The following is a 19410-nucleotide window of genomic DNA, read 5'->3' as shown; positions in this document are numbered from 1 at the left end:
TTATATCTCCCCCCAGGCTTCTCCAAGCTGAACAAACTAGCCATCCTCAGGCTTTCCTCATACATCATATGCTCCAGCACCCTAAGTATCATAGTGATTGTTAACTGTACTCGCTCCTCTTCATTGTCGTCTCTCTTGTACTGCAGAGCCCAACCCAAGACTTTTCTTTAGATGCAGCCTCATCTGTGCTGAGGCAAATAATCACATCTCTTGCCCTGATGGCTATGCTTTCCCTAATACATCACAGTAAACAGTTAAATGGCATCGTCACAAAGGCACACTACACTGACGTGTGTTCAAGTTGGAAGTCAAGTTGCAGAGCTGTCCCCGAGTCAGTCAGTCCCTGGCCTAAAGTGAGTCATAGGTTAGTTCCATTCCAGGTGTGGCACTTAGCCTTGAATTCCTGAATCGCAGATTTTTAGTTTCCCTTCTATTTTTTTTTTTTTCCCAAATCATTATTCAGATGTGTAACTATAAGTAGGAAGAAAGAATTCTCACTTAAAATGTTTCGAAATTGTTCACTTCATTGAGCAAGTGGATTATTTCTACATAGTTATCTAGAGGAGAAAAGACAATACTTGATTCAAGCTTGTCTTTTTGTTTGTATTTGAGAATTTCTTTGTATTTGAAATTACCTCAACAAGTACAGTCATATTTAGGGCTGTTAGGCTAGTTAGCCCATCTGGAAAAGTTAGACCACCACGTCAAAGGGAAGGAAAAATTGTGAAAACGGACTATATAGCAGGTAAGTAATAAACAGGCCACTTGCCTTCATAACATACGTATTTCTCAGAGGAAGAAGCAGCAAGAAATCCTGTCATCAGCAGAATGACTTTTCTGAACAGCTGCATGTCTAAAGATTGATCAAGTCGTTTTCCTTGCTCACTGAAGGGTAAAAATTCTCACCAGCCTTTCTACTGCTTCTAAAAGAACTGTGGGAATAGAAACCCTGAAGAACCCTAGCTCATAAACCATGTGTTTTTACCTTTTCCAATCATGGGCTTCTATTTTCCTGTGGATAGATTAATCCATTTGGAGGAAACTTTAGCATATTAAAAATAAACTTCCATAATACAAGGAAGTAATTTCTTAATTCCTGGACACTTTACAGGTAGTACGTCAACACACACACTCTTCCAAGTTCATCAGATCTATATAGCTATCCAGGCTTACGCGCACATATCCAATCAGGTGATGACCACCTGCTTTAAAAATTATTCCAAATAATATATACTATATTTTAGAGATGTTTCATTGATGTTTTAGTTAAGGGATATTACTTTTACTACATCTTCACGAATTTTTAATGGTAGGCTTTAAAAATTCATTTTAGGCATTTTAAGATCATGAACAACCTTCTGAGAATAAAGATGGAAAGCACGATAGGCACAGGTACAAACAATTTTAAGAGAAATGTAGATTTATACAGACAGTGTTCTTATCTTTAAAGATAAAGCAATAGAAATTGTTTAGGATGGTCTGAAAGAACAGAGAGAACTAAAGCGAACAATTAGGCAAAACCAGAAGATTCAGGTAGGACGGTAAGAGATCCTTCTGCACAACCATAGTTCTGTAAGGCTATGAAACAGTCACCTCAAGCACAGAAGGCCAAGCATTTGGAATCTAAATGATTTAGACTTCAAAAATGGCAGAAGTGTGATTTCAGACTACCCAGGGTAGATCACAATGAAATGACATTCCAGACTTTCATGTATATTTTCTTCTGAGAGAAATGACTTTTATTTCCGTGCAACACCATGTTCAAATATTTAATTATTCGGTAATCAATTTCCAGTTTCTTTCCTTACCTTATATATAGTTCAGACTTAATCTTTCATAAAGGCATCACATCTGCTTTAACCTCAGATTTACTAGTTTAATTTCTAAAACTTCTAATTGATTGGTTTGCAATGAGATTCAGGCCTCCCACCTATTCTCTGGCTATTGGGGGACAGAAGAGCCTCAACAATTCCCTTTGGAGGTAGCAACATTTTGCTTAAGTATGGCAAAGCAGACCGTCTGCTGCATGGGTCTAGAGAATATTAGCTGGAGAGGAAAGACATTTCTTCTCATTATCTTCTTTGTGTCTTCACAGAAAATTGCAGATGATGTGATCTGTTCTGAAGATTGGGAACTCGTTTTCAGGAGGTGAATTAGTTTTGGATGATGTTAGTTTTGCAGAGTTTTTACAATGTTCTCCGAGGTTTCTTAGAGCCAATTCTGGAAAGAGTATAAAAGCAACCTGAACAGCAGAGCCAGCTGGCTCTTGTCAGCTCTCTAATTTCTCCCTCTCACCTTTTACATGTGCAGTAACCTACAGTGTTCCTTGGGCCATCTCCTTCCCTTGGATTTCAGCCAGAAGCCTCAAGGTATTTCATGTGCTCAAGTCTTGTTCTGCCCAGTGCATCCTGCTGTATATCTGTACCCAGGACAGAAGAATGCTTTGGACATTTCTCTGATCAGAAACTGTCCAGAGCAGATTCTATACAGTGAACAGCTACTATATGGTGACTCACTCTTAGGACTTCCATTCTCCTTTTGTAGACTAACCATACTCCTTTTAGATATATTTTACTTTGAACTACTGAACTCCAGTTGAGAACCCAGGAGACTGGAATCTCTCTCCTAACAAACACTGCACAGAGGGACAATGCAGATTTCCAGCCTACCAACTCTTTTGCAAACATTCATGTTCAATGCCTTTAGCTCATTCTTGACTTTCTCTAGGAGTAACAACTGACAGGAAGGGATGGCGATTGTGAAGGCTTCATCAATGTTCTTGAGGAACCTGCTAAACTGAGGAACAAATTAAAAGATTTTGTAATGAGAAATGTCATCTGTCACCTGCCTTGTGTGAACAAACTGTTCCTTCCACAGTTAGCTCAGGCAACTAACTACAACTTGAAGGGGAATCCTAAAATTGTGTTTTGTGGGAAAACTGTTTCTTTTTCAGTCTCTGCATAACTTGCATGCCTTCTGCAGCTTCAGTCTCAGCCCAGAATCTTCATCTTGACTGACTGAGGAATGAAAGCTATTTGTTGAAGTATTATTCCATGCTGCTCCTGAAGGAGAGAGCTAGTTTCTGCCCTCTACATTGTTGCCTGTTCCTAATCACTGAAGACGTCATAGTCTGCATGGATAGAAAGAAGCTGTAAAGACTTCAGAGCAGTTCCCTTTTCTATGAAGTGCACAGAAACCAAGGAGAAACATATGAAAGGATCATACAAGACTTGGTAGAAGGGTTTCTCCCATCTTTTTCTGCAATACTTATGGAGGATCCCAGCCCACTTTCCACAATTGATTCAGAGTAAATGACGAGCCCTACGTCTTCTTTCAATGTTTCATTAAGACTAGCATCCAAATACACATACATAATACCTTTGTCTCCTTGTGCATGGAATGGCAGCAGAACAGAGGTCCTGGATTGTAACTGCAGATGTTTATACTACTCACTGAACCATTAAGGAACTATTACAACCATTTTATTTTTTCTTTTTTTTTTTTTTTCTCGTTAATGAGGTATTGCATTGCTGGTAAAGATGATTAGCTGACAGCACTACCTAGTGTTATGCAGTGCCAGTGAACGCTGAACAAGTGTTGACCATAAATTCAAGCATACTCCAGTCGTCTTCTGTATCCTTTCTGCTCTTTCTTCTTTGGTTTCTGCATGCCATTTTGCAGATGCAGGTCGGCAGAGAGACATAGCCCTTTTCTTAATTTAGTTCTTCAACCTTGTATAGCTGTGCTGTAATACCTGTTGGCAAGGTTCTCTGTTACTCCAATGTTGCCCTTTCAGCAGGTTTGTCAGTAACTTCAGGCTTGAATTCTCATTTTCTTAAGCACAGCCCTCCCCATTAAAAGCAGACAGAGAGGTTTTTGTTCTCTCCTTATGAAAAGCATGATGCTGCATGTTGTTAGTACATTTACTTAGGATATCACCTTATTTTACTTAAGTTAATAAGCTGATGAAGAAGAAGTTTCTTTCTTTCCTTTTTTTTTTTTTTTTTTTCATTTTGGCAGATTAAGCTGCCGGGGTACATACAGACAGAACCCCTGCGGCTCTCAGCATCAGACATAATTACAATGGGCATGCAGCCAACCTTTATTTTTTTAAAAAATTATTTATTTCTGTTAACAATGACGTCTTTATTTTCAAACTTTCCAGAGGGATCGTTATGTATTGTATTCAGCTGAAGCTCCCATGTTGGGATGGAGCAAGATGAAAGGTTTTGAATATTTAATTGAGATTCTTTTTCTACCCGAGTTTCATGGGTAGAGCAGAGGGATGAGTGTCAAAGAGACATTTTTGTGTTCTGCCAGTGTATTTTCATCTGTCAGAAAGAAAGGATTTGGTTACTGAATTTTGTACTATGACAAGAATCAATGATCCAGTCTACTTGAGACTGGCTGATGAACTTGAAATGGGAACAGAAATCCAGAAATAATGCAGGGAATATGTGCGATTTCTGCATAGACCTCAGATGTCGCCTGCTAGAAAATGCTGAGGCCTGGCAGTGTAAGATTTGAAGGTAATTTGACGCCTTGTACAAAGTCTAGTCAAGTACAGTAAATGTGCAATTACCCTGGAATGCTAAATTACCACCTGAGTCAGAATTATATTTCCTTTGTGCATTCTCATCAGCTCTCTTGTCATTTAAAAGCTGAATTACAGATCTTCTGGTTATGCAAAATGTCTAATCTTTAAAAGGTGGATCATTCACGTATGTGTCTTGACAGTTCTCAAAAGTGTCTGTTATCTTGAGAACAAAAACTTCTAACCAAGTCTGTTTTGCTGATGCAGCAAAACTTGTTTCCTATAACCACTTTATTTATTTTAAGACTATAAACGGGCAATTTTTATTGTTTCAGGCTCTGGGAATCTCTCCTGAGCCAGGCCTCTAAGGCTAATGATGTGCAAGCTATTCAGAAACTTCTTACTTGTAAAGCCTGTGGTACTCACCAGAGAGGTAGTGCCTCTTCCTGTACTAGCCTTGACTGAAATACTTTGAGAAGAAGACTTCTGAGGTCTGCATGTTTGGATAATGGGCACAGGGCTGTAGCTGTGGGAGAGAATAAACTTGTCAGAGTGGAGTGGAAACAGCTGAATGGTGGGGATTCAGCACTAAGATGGTTAATTTATTATTGTCTTGGCAGGTGCAGTGGGGTAGCAGCCCTTCATGTGGCTGCTTTGAATGACAATGTGGATGCTGCTCAGGATGTGATGGAGGCAGCCCTGGAGCTTGTCAATGAGGTAATAACATCTGAGCTGTAAGCAGGTAAAAATGCTGAGCTGAAAGTACAGTGTCAGGACACCCAAATGGTCCAAAATGGTCCAATAATGGTCCAGATCCATGTTATAGATTCAGTCAGGATCCCAAACAGCCAGTGAAAATGACCTGCTCAAGGATGTTCTAGTTTATTGTCCCGTGATGCAGTTGCTTGACACCTCTAGATACTCTGCTTTCATGCCAAGAAATAAAATGTGTACCTATGCTGATCTAAAGAGCCTGTGTACCTAAACTGTGTGCATACGCTGACCTAAAAAAACAGAAGTTAACTTTACCCTTGGAATATATCCTATTCTCAACCTTTTTCTCCATTTCTCATTCCCATTTGATTTTTCTGGATTGATAATTGAGCAAGATCACTTTGCGATAACCTCTGCAGATATGTTTCAGTGCTGCAAGAAGCAATATGGATTCAGAAGATGATGCTTTTCCTTTCTGAAGCTCATTCTCACAGATGTTGCTACACAGAGGCATGCCAGAGGAAGCAATGTAAGCAGTCCTGGGGAGGAGCCTCCTCCTTGACCAAACACACTCAGTGAGAGGAGAATGCACCTGAAGTTCTTGTACATTCATATAGCCCTCAGGAGCAACAGCATTTATTCTGTTGTTTTGCCTAAATTTCAGAGTGAACATTACTTTTAGCTCCGTGAATTTTTCAAGGAGGGTGTCACTTTTTTGGAATTATTTCGTAGCCATTCTGTGCATTACGTGAGAATTGCACTCTCCTATTTCAGAAAAAGACTGAAAAAAAGTAGGGAATATAGTGATTTATGTGAGAAACCTAGCTATGGTCATTTGCCTGTCTCTGAACAACATTATTCATTTCTCCGTGCCTCAGTTTCTCCATCTGTCAAATATGATTAATTATTTCAGAGCCACAAACAAAGGCTGATGTAAAATTTGATGAAGTAATATTTCCAAGTGCTGGAGATACTCACATAGAAGCTATTACAGAAGTGTAAAAATATGAGTGGGAACATACGTGGAATAAACAAGGTGCTAAAACACTTTAATGAGAAATGCTGAGGGTAAATATTGTTCATTATGAGTGGCAATTAATTTCACAGTTGTAGTATCTGCCTTTGGGTCAAAACAATTAAAGTCTCCGTGGATGAGAAACTAGGCCATATCTTGTGTTCCTTCTCACAGGACAAAATCCAGAATGTCTTCTACAAAGTCACTCCTAACATGCAAATTACATGAGAGACTGAATTGAGCATTTCAAGAGACTCTAAAGAAATCACACAATTCATTTCCCTACTTCCATAGATATTTGTTACTCATTCCCATGGAAATCTTTGAAAATCCTGTATTTTCCCAAACATCTCTCAGTTTTTCACTAGTAAAATATCTGTGGCTGTGGTGTGGATTTCCAATTGTTGAAGTGCTTCTAGCACATTTGGTATGGTGTGATAGACACCAAGGAAATTGTGTGTTACAGGGGAAACGGCTCTTCACATTGCTTTGGTGAAAGAAACCGTCAGTTTGGTGAAGGCAATAATGGAAAAGGGAGCTGATGTCAAGAATCTTCAGGCCACTGAATAAGTTTTCAGACACAACAGTTGCAATATCTCATCTACTTTGGTATTTACCTGTGGGCTAAACTGCTGTGATATCTTTATTTCTGACATGCTGGCTGGGCATCTTTGCATCTGTCCCCCTTTTCTTCCTATTTCTATCAATCTGTCTAATCAGTAGCATGTCCATGTGTCTTCCATAAACCCCAACTTCAGAATTGCCCTAACTTATCCGAGAACTTTGCTCCAGAAGTTTAGTCTTCATAAAAAAATGGAAGTAGTCTTTAGTCCATGTACCAAAGTGCAACTGTTACCCATGGGGAAGTGCCTGTCTGAGCCTGCAGGCAGCCTGGTACAGTTACAAGAAGCATTGAACTTCAGTCCTGGGTGTTAACTCTGTAATACAATGGTACTGACAAGAGCTGTTAATGACTTCACTATCGCCCATTACAGCACTAATACAACTAATCTGGAACTTCACACCATCTTCTCTCTTGTGCCCAAGAGCATCAGCTCTTCCATATCCAAGTATGAAAAAACTGAGCAACCGCAACTGTGAATGGAATGATGCAATATGAAATTCTGATGTGTGTGGAAAGTAATACTAATCCAAAGTCAGCATAAAAATGATCTGAAAAACAAAAAGGCAGATTGTGCAAATGTATCCATACTGTTGAATAATTTTTATTTCTCAAACGGAACTGTTATTCTGTGGGTCCACACATGCTGTAAGAAAATATTTGATCTCAGCCATGGCTTCATGGTTTGCCCCTTAAAGTAATACAGATGGCTTTGTGTCAGTGAAATTGTTAATTTAAAATGTAGCTATCTGAAAGTATATATTTATGAAATATTCACAGAATTTGTTATCTACCATTCTGAAATTAAGATTGTTGCTTCAGAGTGCACAGACTTGTGATTTAGTCATCTGTCTTTCCTATTTCTTTCTTGTGTGAATGCATTTATTTCTCCTGTTCTTTCCTATAGTCTTCATGTCATGTCATGTCATGTCACGTCACGTCATGCCATGTCACGTCATGTCACGTCATCTCACCTCATCTCATCTCATCACATGCGTCTTTGAAGCATATGACAGCCATAGAGACAAATTTTCAAAAAGGTCTCAGAAAATACAACAAAAAGAGTTGAAATTTGATAGGCAAAACTGTAGGTTTAGTATCAGGAAATATTCGTGATAGTACAGAACTTGGGATACAAATTATTAGGCAATTAGCAGACATTTCAAAGCAGTGATTATTTAAAACTAGAGTAGAAAACTGAAGAATTATATGTTTGCTAACAGTTAGTAATGCTCTCTCTTGACACAAAACATCAGTCTGTCTATTATATAAAAAAAAAAATTTCTCTGAAATGTTGGAACACTTCTGCTGCCAGGATTTGGCAAGACAGAGAACAAGTAAGATCAGCACAGTGCCTTGTTGCAGAAGAGAATCATCTTTTCATTGTGCTGTTAATCTGAATTACCCCTGAAAAGCAGAAGATTTCTGCAGGACAGATGGAAATGAATGCAAAACTAGAATTGTTTTCATTTCTCCAAGTTCTAGAATTTGCTTGTCATATTTCTTCTCTCTATAAAGTTGAGTTTTTCCCTTAAGATGCTGCTGGGCTGAATTGTCATTTAATAAAAACTGGAATAGTGCGATAAATGTGAGTAGTTGATTTATGTTAGACAATGATGTGGCCACCGTATTTAGTAATTGTCAATGCCACAATCTATGAGTGTAAGCAAATAAGTTTAGGAGAGACATTTACTACTACTTTCTATACTGACCCTTCAATTCTTTTTCAGTCAGACATCTGCATTGCATATATACATGTATGCCTGTGGTATGTATATATATGTACGTTATGTTTATATATACACGCACATACATGTATATTACACTTCTACTTCTGTTTCTTTCTGGATAACTTTAAAATCTACTCCTACTGAAACTAGCATCACAGATCTTTCCATCCCATCGAGTTTTCAATATTCTCCTCTAAAACTGCTACTGGGCCATTGTCTAATTTCAGTTTAAGAAAGCATGAAACCTTCCAAAAGAGGGTCACTTATTGCTTAATGTATTTGCTTAATAAAAGCAACTTTTCAGAGAGTTAGACATTTTTCAGATAAAATCTGCTACAGATGGTGATCTAATCTTACCCTTGATTACTTCACTGTAAATATAGTGACATTTCATTGAAGCAAAGGCATTTTAAGTGAACTACTTTTATGAGGAAAAAAATAATCTGTGTAAATAGAGCCACTAAGAGGCTGATGAACTCCTTTACATCCTACTCACACTATAAAATAAGACTGAAGTGGGACGTAGGCCTTGCACTGCTTATCTGTGCATGATGAACTTCTCTTACATGAATGCTAAGTAGGTACATCCTCTCAGGTTCTGTTTTGCCCTGTTAGTAGAGACCATAAGTAGGAGCTAACATCATAAACAGGAGTTAAGATTAATATAGACTATTCCTCTCCTACGATGTTTGTAAATAATTCTTTTCTTGTTATGCTTCTGCTTGTATTTCATTCATGAATTGTTCTTTCTCTCCATCCCCTAAAATCAAGGGGGAATTGCTTCTTTCACTCCTGCACCAACATGAAAGCCTGAAAAAAACTCTGTTAGAAATCATGTCTCTGGCTGTGTGGCTTTGCAGAAAAAAACTGGGGGTCCTGATGGACACCAAGTTGAGCCAGCAATGGGCCCTTGCCACAAAGAAGGCCAGTGGTATCCTGGGATGCATTAGGAGGAGCGTTGCCAGCAGATCGAGGGAGGTGATCCTGCCCCCTCTACTCAGCTCTGGTGAGGCCACACCTGGAGTCTTGTGTTCAGTTCTGAGCTCCCCAGTACAGGAGAGAGATGGAGCTGCTGCACAGAGTCCAGCAAAAGACCCCTGAGACAATTTAGGGGCTGGAGCTTCTCTCCTATGAAGCGAGGCCAAGGGAGCTGGGACTGTTCAACATGCACAAAAGTCTGAAGGGAGGGTTTAAAGAAAGCAGAGGCAGGCTCTTCTCAGTGGTGCCCAGTGACAGAACAAGAAGCAATCAGCACAAACTAAAACACAGGAGGGTCTGTCTGAACATCAGGAAAATTTTTTTACTGCGAGAGTGACAAAGCACTGGAGCAGGTTGCGCAGAGAGGTTGCGGAATCTACTTAGCGCTGTTCTTCACAGGTTTGCTGCATTTTTGGTCATTTTGAAGCTGTAGGTCCAAAGCAGTTTCTTAGTTTTAAAATTTTTCATGGATTTGCTTGTTTGTGTCTTATGTTCTTCCTGCCCAGCCTGGAAGGTCTTCTTACTCCCTCCACCTTCTCCTCTGAAGAACATGCACCTTTCATTTGCTCTGCCTTTACTCTTTGCCATGACTTGATTCTTGTCAAAATAATTTTCTCTCTTTTTCAGGCAAAACCTCTAGATTCTCTTCTGCTTTCACCTTCAGCAAATCATTTTGGAATGTTGTGGTAACTTCAAATTAAGTGGTAGTGTCTAAATGGAGACATTTTTTGACACAGAGTTTTTCTGACTGTTTCATTAGTATTGTTTAAGTTCATGTTATTTCCTGCATTTCTTTTAACTACTCTTACGGAAAACATATTTTGTCTTTTGCTGCCTGTGCTGGCAGTGAAGAAATTGTATGTTTACACATTGAAAATGGAGCTGATATTAGAGCACAAGGCTCCTTAGGTAAGAACTGTTCAATAATCTCTTTCAGTGTTGGTTAAATGATGTGCAATCGAACAGTGTATCCCATTTTCCCAAACTGTTTCTGACTGCTGTCACTTTGCTTTAAGAGTGCTGAAGTATAAGGCTCAAACAGTCAAGTGAAAAGCAGTGAAGAGGGATGGTCATGAATCATACATAGTATGTGGCCCTTCCATAAGAATATGGTCTATGTCAAGTTTTCTGAAGGCAATCTGTAAGTCTACAATGGATAGCTGGGACAGCTGATCTCTCCAGTTTCCAGAAGTCTAAGTTCTGCTGACGTCCTTTGTGAAAGAAACACTTCAATACTATTTTCAGCTCAGCAAAGTCTGGCTCCTATGACAAGGCAAAACACTGTAGGGATGTGCGTAAGAAAAATTACGCCCAAGACTGGAATTTCAAAGATATAAAAAATATCAACCGAAAACCAGGGGGAGAAAACAATCTGCTCCAGAGAGGTTGTAATCCTAGAGCTGCCTAGACAGAGAAATGCTCAGTTCCAAACTAACTAGTCCTAAATTAGAAACGAAAGAGGCTCTAGTACTGATAACCTATCCCATCCACTTCAGGTCATCAGCCAACTACCTTTTTGATGATTTTTCTCGTATATTGAAGGCCTCTACTTGGCAGCTGCTATCCTTAGGTTTTAAAGTGGATGTATTTGTAGTGCACTGAGGGGGTACAGGGTGCTAACAAATTGCTTTCTCTTGCTGAAGCTGAGAAGGGACTACCTAAGAGTCTGTCATAGCTAGGAGATGAGTTTTTTTTCTCTTACTGTTTCACAGATCTCATTTTCTGTCAGACCTCTACAGGTAACGCTGTTCTCCATATCGTGGTTCTTCAACCCAACAAGACCTTTGTCTGCCAGAGGTACGATCTCATCCTATCTTACGAAAGGAATAACATGGGGCAGGAAGCCCTGGACCAGATTCCTAACAACAAGGGACTCACTCCATTCAAACCAGCAGGCATAGAAGGCAACATGACAGCAAGTATGTGAATAGCATTCAGATTTCCTATAAACTGTTGTCACTGATTCACCTCCTGAACTGAAGGAGTTGACGGATTACTTGTGTACGGGACCCTTTAGATGCAGAAATGCAGCTGCCCAAGGTAAAATGTGATAAGACTGGACCTGTGCTGATCTAGTGAGAACTCCTCAACTCCTGCATCATTGTCAACAAGTTATCATACAGTGTATCAGAGGACTATTCTGGTCAGTAGTGACTTAGGAGATGAAACATCTATTACTAATCACCTAACATTACAGCAAGGACTTGGGTCAGTCCTGGCTGAGGGAAAACAGGACCTCTGTTAAACTGGTAATACTTGTAACACGTGGGGGTTTTTGGAAGTCTTTCCACCCTGCTATTGACCCAGATCGGCTTACTTAGCTTGAGAACCTGGTAACACCAGAGACTGTCAAGTCCATTCTGCCTTTGCAGGAGAGCAAGGCAGTTGGGAAATCTGGGGAGACTATAAAGGACATTGGTTTGAGTAACTGTTTTTATTGTTTCAACTGTTCCCATCTTGTTAATTAGATGTTTCAGGACCTCATGCAGGAAAGAAAACATGTCCAGTGGAATTTTGACCCTTTGACCTCCACCTTGGTATGACGTCACTGAGACTGACTCATGGGAAGATGACCGTTCTCTCTTGGAACTTATCATCAACACAAGGATGAGAGAAGTATATTATTTGATCTCTAACTCCTTCTTTCACTGAGAAAGTTTTGCACACTTTATAAATATCCCAGAATATTAGAATTATCCAGATGTTGAACGCTATGAGTGCACCTGTTACAGTGGAACGTCACGACTGGCATAATCTCAGAGGAATTTGGGCTGACTGTCCAAGAATGACCTGTTCCCAGTGTCCTCTTCTCCTCCTAAGTGCCCCCTTATCCTACTTTCTTTCTCAGTTGTCATTATGGCATCGTTCATCTAGTGAGTACACTGGGTCTTTGTCTTTAAATAGTTGCCGTGACAGTAAAGGACTGATTAGGTCAGTGAGAAAAACTTGCTTTTTCTATTAGTCTTTCTCTGCCTGTGGCATTTCGATCGTTTATGTTTGACAGGAAGAGGGAAGTACAGTCAAGACTGGAAAGTTCTACTTCATCTTGGTTTGCGATAACTTTGGCAATGACAGTCTTCCCAGTCCGGGATGACCTGTTCACACGTTACTCTTCTTCTGACTGACGATCTAAATATAGTCTGGTTTCTTTTATGAGGCCCAGATGATCCTTGATCTTGCTTCTGTTATTGAGCTGGTGAGTCCAAAGTGGAATAAATATGGATGTAACTGTTTCTGTATCCTGGCTGTGTTCTATGTGCTCTACATGATCTGCTTCACCATGTGATGCATTTACCGACTTCTGAAACTTCAAGACAACACCAAAACAGATCAAAGAGACAATACTATATATGTGCAGAAACTGCTGCAGGTGTCTGATTCTTCGTGTCCCCTTCACATGCCGAAGTGGCTAAGCCTACATAGGGAGTCCTCAGTGTCAGCCACCAGGGTTGGGAATGACTGCAAAAGACTACCACCCTGCAGACATAATGGAGTGACTCAAGGGCTTCATCCTAGCTTTCCCAGGTCAAAATAACAAAGCAGCATAGGCTTCAGTATGTTCTAGAAGCATATTTGGAGTTCCTGAATAAGCTTTTATGGCCTGCACTGAAACTCAGCATGACACTGCAATAGATTACCCATTATTTAGAGAGCCATAGTTATGGGCATGCCTGTGCCTGTCTATGCAATATTTCTCATAGTCATCGTGTGTCACTACGAAGGAAGAAGTAGTACTTCCTCCTAAGAAGCACACTTTAAATCCTACAACACTGTCGAAAATTTTAAGGCATTCTAAAGCTGGCTGCTTCCAGTTCTGTGGACATTTAGGCTACATGATGTAGTCAAGATAGTGGACAGGTCTCCATTATGGGGACTAGCTAAACTAGTGGCTATTATGTGATTCTGTATTAGTCTGCCTTTTTTATTCAAAACCTCTTCCCTCATTCTCTTCTCGCTCTTGTATGTGAAAGATGTGTAATGGCGTTAATGGAGAGCCCTGTGTATCAATACCTCTCAGAAACTGATGTCTTTTTTCCATTTTATGGAGGAGGAAATGGAGTCATGGAAAAGAAGAAGCCAGCACTTTGAAAACCGCTTGTGATTTTTAGTGCCCCAGTTCAATGGACAATATGAAATATCCATGGCCGTATTCTGTGGAATAGGTATCCACCATTTCAGGTGAACTCTTTGGCAATTCAAATGCCCAGAACCTCTGAAAATCATCCTCTAGTAGGTTGTCTACAACTGTGAACCTGACTATGAGATTATTAGGTATCCATCTTTTGTTAGCAGTTGAGATCTAAATTAGTTTTCCTTAGACTAAATCATGCTCAGCTCTCTAGGCTCTGGAGTTTCATAATAACACCGAGAATTATGACAGAAGCTATACCATGAGGAGGATTTGTTTGTGTTGATCACCACTGGGCCTGCTTAAATGGATCCTTACGGTCATATCTTTGTCAGTTTCTAACGCAGTGAGGTCTCTTTCAGGAATCTTAATGTGACTCCAGAGGATAACCTCCAGCTGGTGAGGGAATTGGTCACAGTGACAGGGGCTGTAATAATATTGATCTTGGAGATAAGTGCAAACAGTTTACATTTATAACATTTCCTCAGTTTGCAATTTGACTGAATACAAATGTAAAGAGTGTATACCTCTTAGATTCCAGGTGTCTTCAGAGTTGGAGCACCCAAATACTTTGGACAAACCATTGTGGTAGGGCCTTTCCACATCATCAGGTAATCTTCCAGATTTCAGAGAGATTTTATTTCTGGGATGTATGTAACAATATTTCCATTTTATAGATGGAGGGAGGATGGTGTCAAGGAACATTAACAAATGAAGGTACCTTATGGGGCAGGGGTGTAGGAGAAGGTGTGATTCTAGCTGTATTTTTGCCTCTTCTTCCTTTGCAGCATCACATATGCTTGCATGATTCTGGTAACCATGGTGATGCGTCTCACCAGCACAACTGGTGAGGTGGTGCCCATGTCCTCTGTCCCGATGCTAGGATGGTGCAATGTCATGTACATCGTACAAGGCTTCTAGATGCTTGGACTCTTTACCATCATGATCCAGAAGGTAAGTTAAAGAAGTCCTTTGACTGTGAGAGAAAAACTCATAAATGTGTCAGGGAGAGCTACACAGCTTAACAGTTTTAGAATTATTCCACATGTAAGCACAGGCTAGGATTGTAGCTCAGGCATTTTGGCAGAGTGGCCACAGATTCAAAGATTGCTACCTGAAAACCATTTAAGGAATATTTTTCCTTTAATTAGGAAGTCATTCTACAGGGAAAAACTGGATGACAGGAAGTGTTTATATTGCTCCCTGGGTAATGTGAAAGAAGTCACATCCAATCCACTAACAATCGCCAGAACGGATGAATGAGTTCAGTCCGCAGGACATCACATAAACAAGGCACAGGAGACTATCCGGAAGCATTCTTGGTGGAATCCACAGTCTTGAGGGCAAGTGAAGAGTAGAGTCAGGACCCTGAATTTTAGGAGAGCAAATTTTCCGTTGTTTAAGGAATTAACGGACGGAAGCCTCTGGGAAACTGCCCTCAGGGTTAAAGGAGCTGAACAGATCTGGTAGCTTTTTCAAGACATTTTTTTTAAGAGCGCAAGAGCTCTGGATTCCCATATGTAAGAGATCAGGTAAGAAGGGCAGAAGACCAGCATAGCTTAGTAAGAACTGTCTTGTCAAAATAAAGTGTAAGAGGGAAATGCACAGGCAGTGGAACCAGGGACATGTATCCTGGGAAGACAATAGGGATGCTTAAGTGAATGTGTAGGAATGGGACCAGGAAAGCTAAGGCACAGCTGGAGCAGAATTTGGCAAAGGATGGAAAGAGTAAGTGCTTCTACAGGTACGTTAGCCCAGAAAAGGAAGACTAAAGAAAACGTACCCCCCGCACTCTGATAAATAAGACAGGAGAACTGGTGAAAACTGACATGAAGAAAGCTGAGGTACTAAACAATTTTTTTTTTTGCCTCAGTTTTCAATGGTATTCTCTCTTCTCACATCTCTCAAGCCTGTGAACCTCAAGGTAAGGATTAGGGGAATGAAGTCCCACCCATTGTAAGTGAGGATCAGGGTAAAGACCACCTGAGGAACCTGAACATACGTAAGGCCATGGGAACTGAGGAGATGCATCCCAGCGTCCTGAGAGAACTGGCTGATGTAGTTGCCAAGCCACCTTCTACCATATTTGAAAAGTCATGGCAGTCAGGTGAAGTCCCCAGTGCCTGGAAAAAGGGAAACATTGCTCCCATTTTTAAAAAGGGTAAAAAGAAGGACCCTAGGAAGTACCAGCCAGTCAGACTTACCTCTGTGCCTGGTAAAATCATGGAACAGATCCTCCTGGAAGATACGGTGAAACATATGGAAGACAAGGAGGTGATTACAGACAGCCAACATAGCTTCACCAAGTGCTAGTTTTGCCTGATTAATATAGTGGCCTTCTACAATGGAGTGACTGCATCAGTGAGCCAGGGAAGAGCTACTGATGTCATCTACCTGGACATCTACTACCTTTGACACAGTCCCCCACAACACTCTTGCTGCTAAATTGGAGAGAGATGTGTTTGATGTATGGACTGTTAGATGAATACAGAATTGGCTGATGACCGCACCTGAAGAGTTAGTCAACAGCTCAATATCCAGGTGGAAATCAGTAATGAATGGTGTTCTCAAGGGTCTCTACTCGGACTAATACTTTTTAGTATCTTCATCAATGTGTCATTGATAGTGGGATTGAATGCACCATCATCAAGTTTGCGGACACCAAGCTGAGTGGTGTGGTTGATATACTTGAGGGAAGGGATGCCATCCAGAGGGACCTGGACAGACTTAAGGAGTGGGTCCATGTGAACATCATGAAGTTCAACAAGGCCAAGTGCAAGGTCCCCTGCACCTTGGCTGGGGCAATCACCAGGATCAGTACAGACTGGGGGATGAATGGATTGAGAGTAGCCCTGTGGAGGCGGACTTGGGGATACTAGTGGATGAAAAATTGTATGTCAGCTGGCCATGTGTGCTTGCAGCCCAGACAGTCAATCATATCTTGGGCTGCATCAAGAGAAGCATGCCTGGCAGGTTGAGGGAGGTGATTCTGGCCCTCTACTCTGCTCTCATGAGACCCCACCTGGAGTACTGCACCAATTTGTGGGGTCCTCAGTGCAAGTAAGACATGGACCTGTTAAAGCGGGTCCAGAAGAGGGCCACAAAATGGTCAGAGGGCTGGAGCACCTCTCCTATGAAGAAAGGCTGAGAAAGTTTGAGTTTTTCAGCCTGGAGAAGAGAAGGCTCTGGGGAGATCTTGTAGCCTTTCAATATATAAAAGGAGCTTACAAGAAAGATGGAAAGAGACATTTTACCATGGCCTGTAGTGACAGGACAATGGGCAATTGTTTTAAACTGAAAGAGGGTAGGTTTGGATTGGAGATAAGGAAGAAATTCTTCACCATGAGGGTGAGAAACTGGAACAGGTTGCCCAGAGAAGTTGTGGATACTCCATCATTGGAAGTGTTAAAAGTCAAGTTGGATAGGCCTTTGAGCAACCCGATCTAATGAAAGATGTTCCTGTTTATGGCAGGGGAGTTGGACTAGATGATCTTTAAAGGTCCCTTCTGACCCATACCATCCTATGCTTCTATGATTCTATGATTCTATGATAATGGTGCTTGAAATTGAAGGAACAGAGATAGTTCTTGAATTGGGAACAACAGTGGTAGAATTAGAGAGGGAACATTATCTGTAAGGGAGAAGTAAGGTTCTTCAAATGGCACAAGCTAAAGGCAATCACTTTCAAGTCAACATGGCAGAGAGAGTCACTAAGTTGGAACAGAGTATCAGTCTACTGGATCTGGTTTCCATGTCTGGGTATTCGTGGAATGGTTTAGCTTCTTGCCCATTGGCAACACTAAGAGGTGACACTTTTGGAAAAACCTGTCATTTCCCCTTTATTAGGGAATTCATATTCAGAATATGAATTCAGAGGAAGAGAAGAGGACTTCTGGAATTTGATCCAACTTCTGAAAAATTCCAGTACCCATAGAAAGAGAGAATCTACATTCTTCTCATTCTTCTTCAGAAGCAATATGGATTTACTGTTGTTATTGATGTGTTCCCTAAAATTTCCAAAGTGGATGACTGAATACAGCACAGCCAAGCATTGTGTTTGTCTTGCGATTCAATGTCTGCATGATGTAGCCATTATACTTCTTTCATTCTAACCTGTTTGGATAACTCAGAAAGTGAAAACAGAATATTGGCCCATCAGTACATAAGAGGACAGTGAACTCAGGAGCCTTGAAGACCATCAGAAGAGTTGATTGAAGTAGTTAAAAGTAAATAAACTTGGACATAGACATACATAGGGCATATGGCTGTCTTGTCCGAGTTCTGATGCTGTAGTTTACAGAGATAATCAGATTATGTTGGCAAGACCATGATGACAGTCTTGGGTTTTTTTCCTTTTCGTCTTCTTTTTCCTCCTCTCCTTTCTCTTACCTTTTTACATCATCTTTCAGACCCAGGATCCTGATGAGTTGGGCCACTTCCAGAACTAGCCCATGGCACTTTCAGCACCTTTGAGCTCTTCCTCACCATCATTGATGGACCTGCCAACTATGAAGTGGACCTACCCTTCATGTTTGGCATCGCTTATTCAGCCTTTGCTGTTGGCTCCTTAAGCTCAGCATGTTCATTGCCATGATGTGTGGCACCCGCTGGAGAGTGGCTCATGAGCAGGATGAACCTTTGAGAGTACAGGTGAGAAAACTGTTCAGCTATGTAACTCCCTGTTGTGAATTATGAAGAGTGTGTTGGAAGAGGCAGACTGCTTGCCAGTCCTGGAAGGGGCAGAATTGGGATCCCATTGACAAGTGAGGCATGTTCAGTTGAGAAGAGTTGTGAACTTTCTTATGGAGGGAAGAAACTGAATTCTTACGAGCAAATGTAGGGCTAGACAAGAAGTACTTGTAAATGTTTCATGATTTCAAAGGTGATTAGAAGTGTGGATTTTATATTTGCTACATCGGTCTCATGGCAACTGTGGAAATACTCTATTTCCTCTGTTTCTGCATCCCTCAATGCCTGCAAATATGTATTTCTTTATTTGTTTGTTTGTTTACTGCAGGTTGTTTCTACTACTGCCATGCTGGAAAGGAAGCTTCCATGATGCCTCTGTCCTCTTTCTGGAATCTATGGCCAGAAATGTGGGCTAGGGGACAGATAGTACGCCAGGTAAATTCTGTTAGACTAGACAACTAAACACAGTAAATTCACATGTGTAAACCTATCAGGAAGGACTACTCTGTTCTAAGAAGTCGGACCCAGTGAAACAAACCACATAATGCAGGATGGGATCGTTGGGATCTGATGCGGAGTTCTGAAATTGGAGGCTGGACAAGAACCAGGAAAAAGAATCAGAGCTTTAAAGACCTTGTTACATTATATTAGGTCCTACTTCCATACCCCAAGGAGAGAATTTTAATCTACAGTTCATCACAAAGTGAGGAACGTACATCGTGAAGTGAGTAATGCAGCTTATAGTCGTCCTAAGTAAATGTCTCAGCATAGTCACAGCCCCATAAACTCTCACTGCTGGAAAATGCCTCTTCATGCTTAGTCTTGAGTATCATCCAGTTCTTTTCCATTCACTCCCACCCCTGAATTGCACTCCTTTAAACAATTCCTATGTCCTACCTAAGTGTCTTGGGATGATACCCAGGTGGCATGGAAATTACCTCACATTGTTTGACCTTGGCAAATAAAGATTAAGGACAGATATTATTGCTGTCATACAAA

At 40.7% G+C, this 19410-nt stretch overlaps 1 pseudogene; it reads left to right on the top strand.

The window, feature by feature from the left end:
- The first annotated feature begins 5154 nt into the window (after positions 1-5154).
- LOC104165923 lies at positions 5155-18838 on the top strand (annotated as a pseudogene).
- The last annotated feature ends 572 nt before the right edge of the window (positions 18839-19410 follow it).

This window comes from Cariama cristata, unplaced genomic scaffold (genome assembly GCF_000690535.1).
Source record: "Cariama cristata isolate BGI_N322 unplaced genomic scaffold, ASM69053v1 scaffold14748, whole genome shotgun sequence".
NCBI classification, from domain to species: Eukaryota; Metazoa; Chordata; class Aves; order Cariamiformes; family Cariamidae; genus Cariama; species Cariama cristata.
The sequence above is the reverse complement of the archived record's forward strand: the minus strand, read 5'-3'. Positions and strand labels throughout refer to the sequence as shown.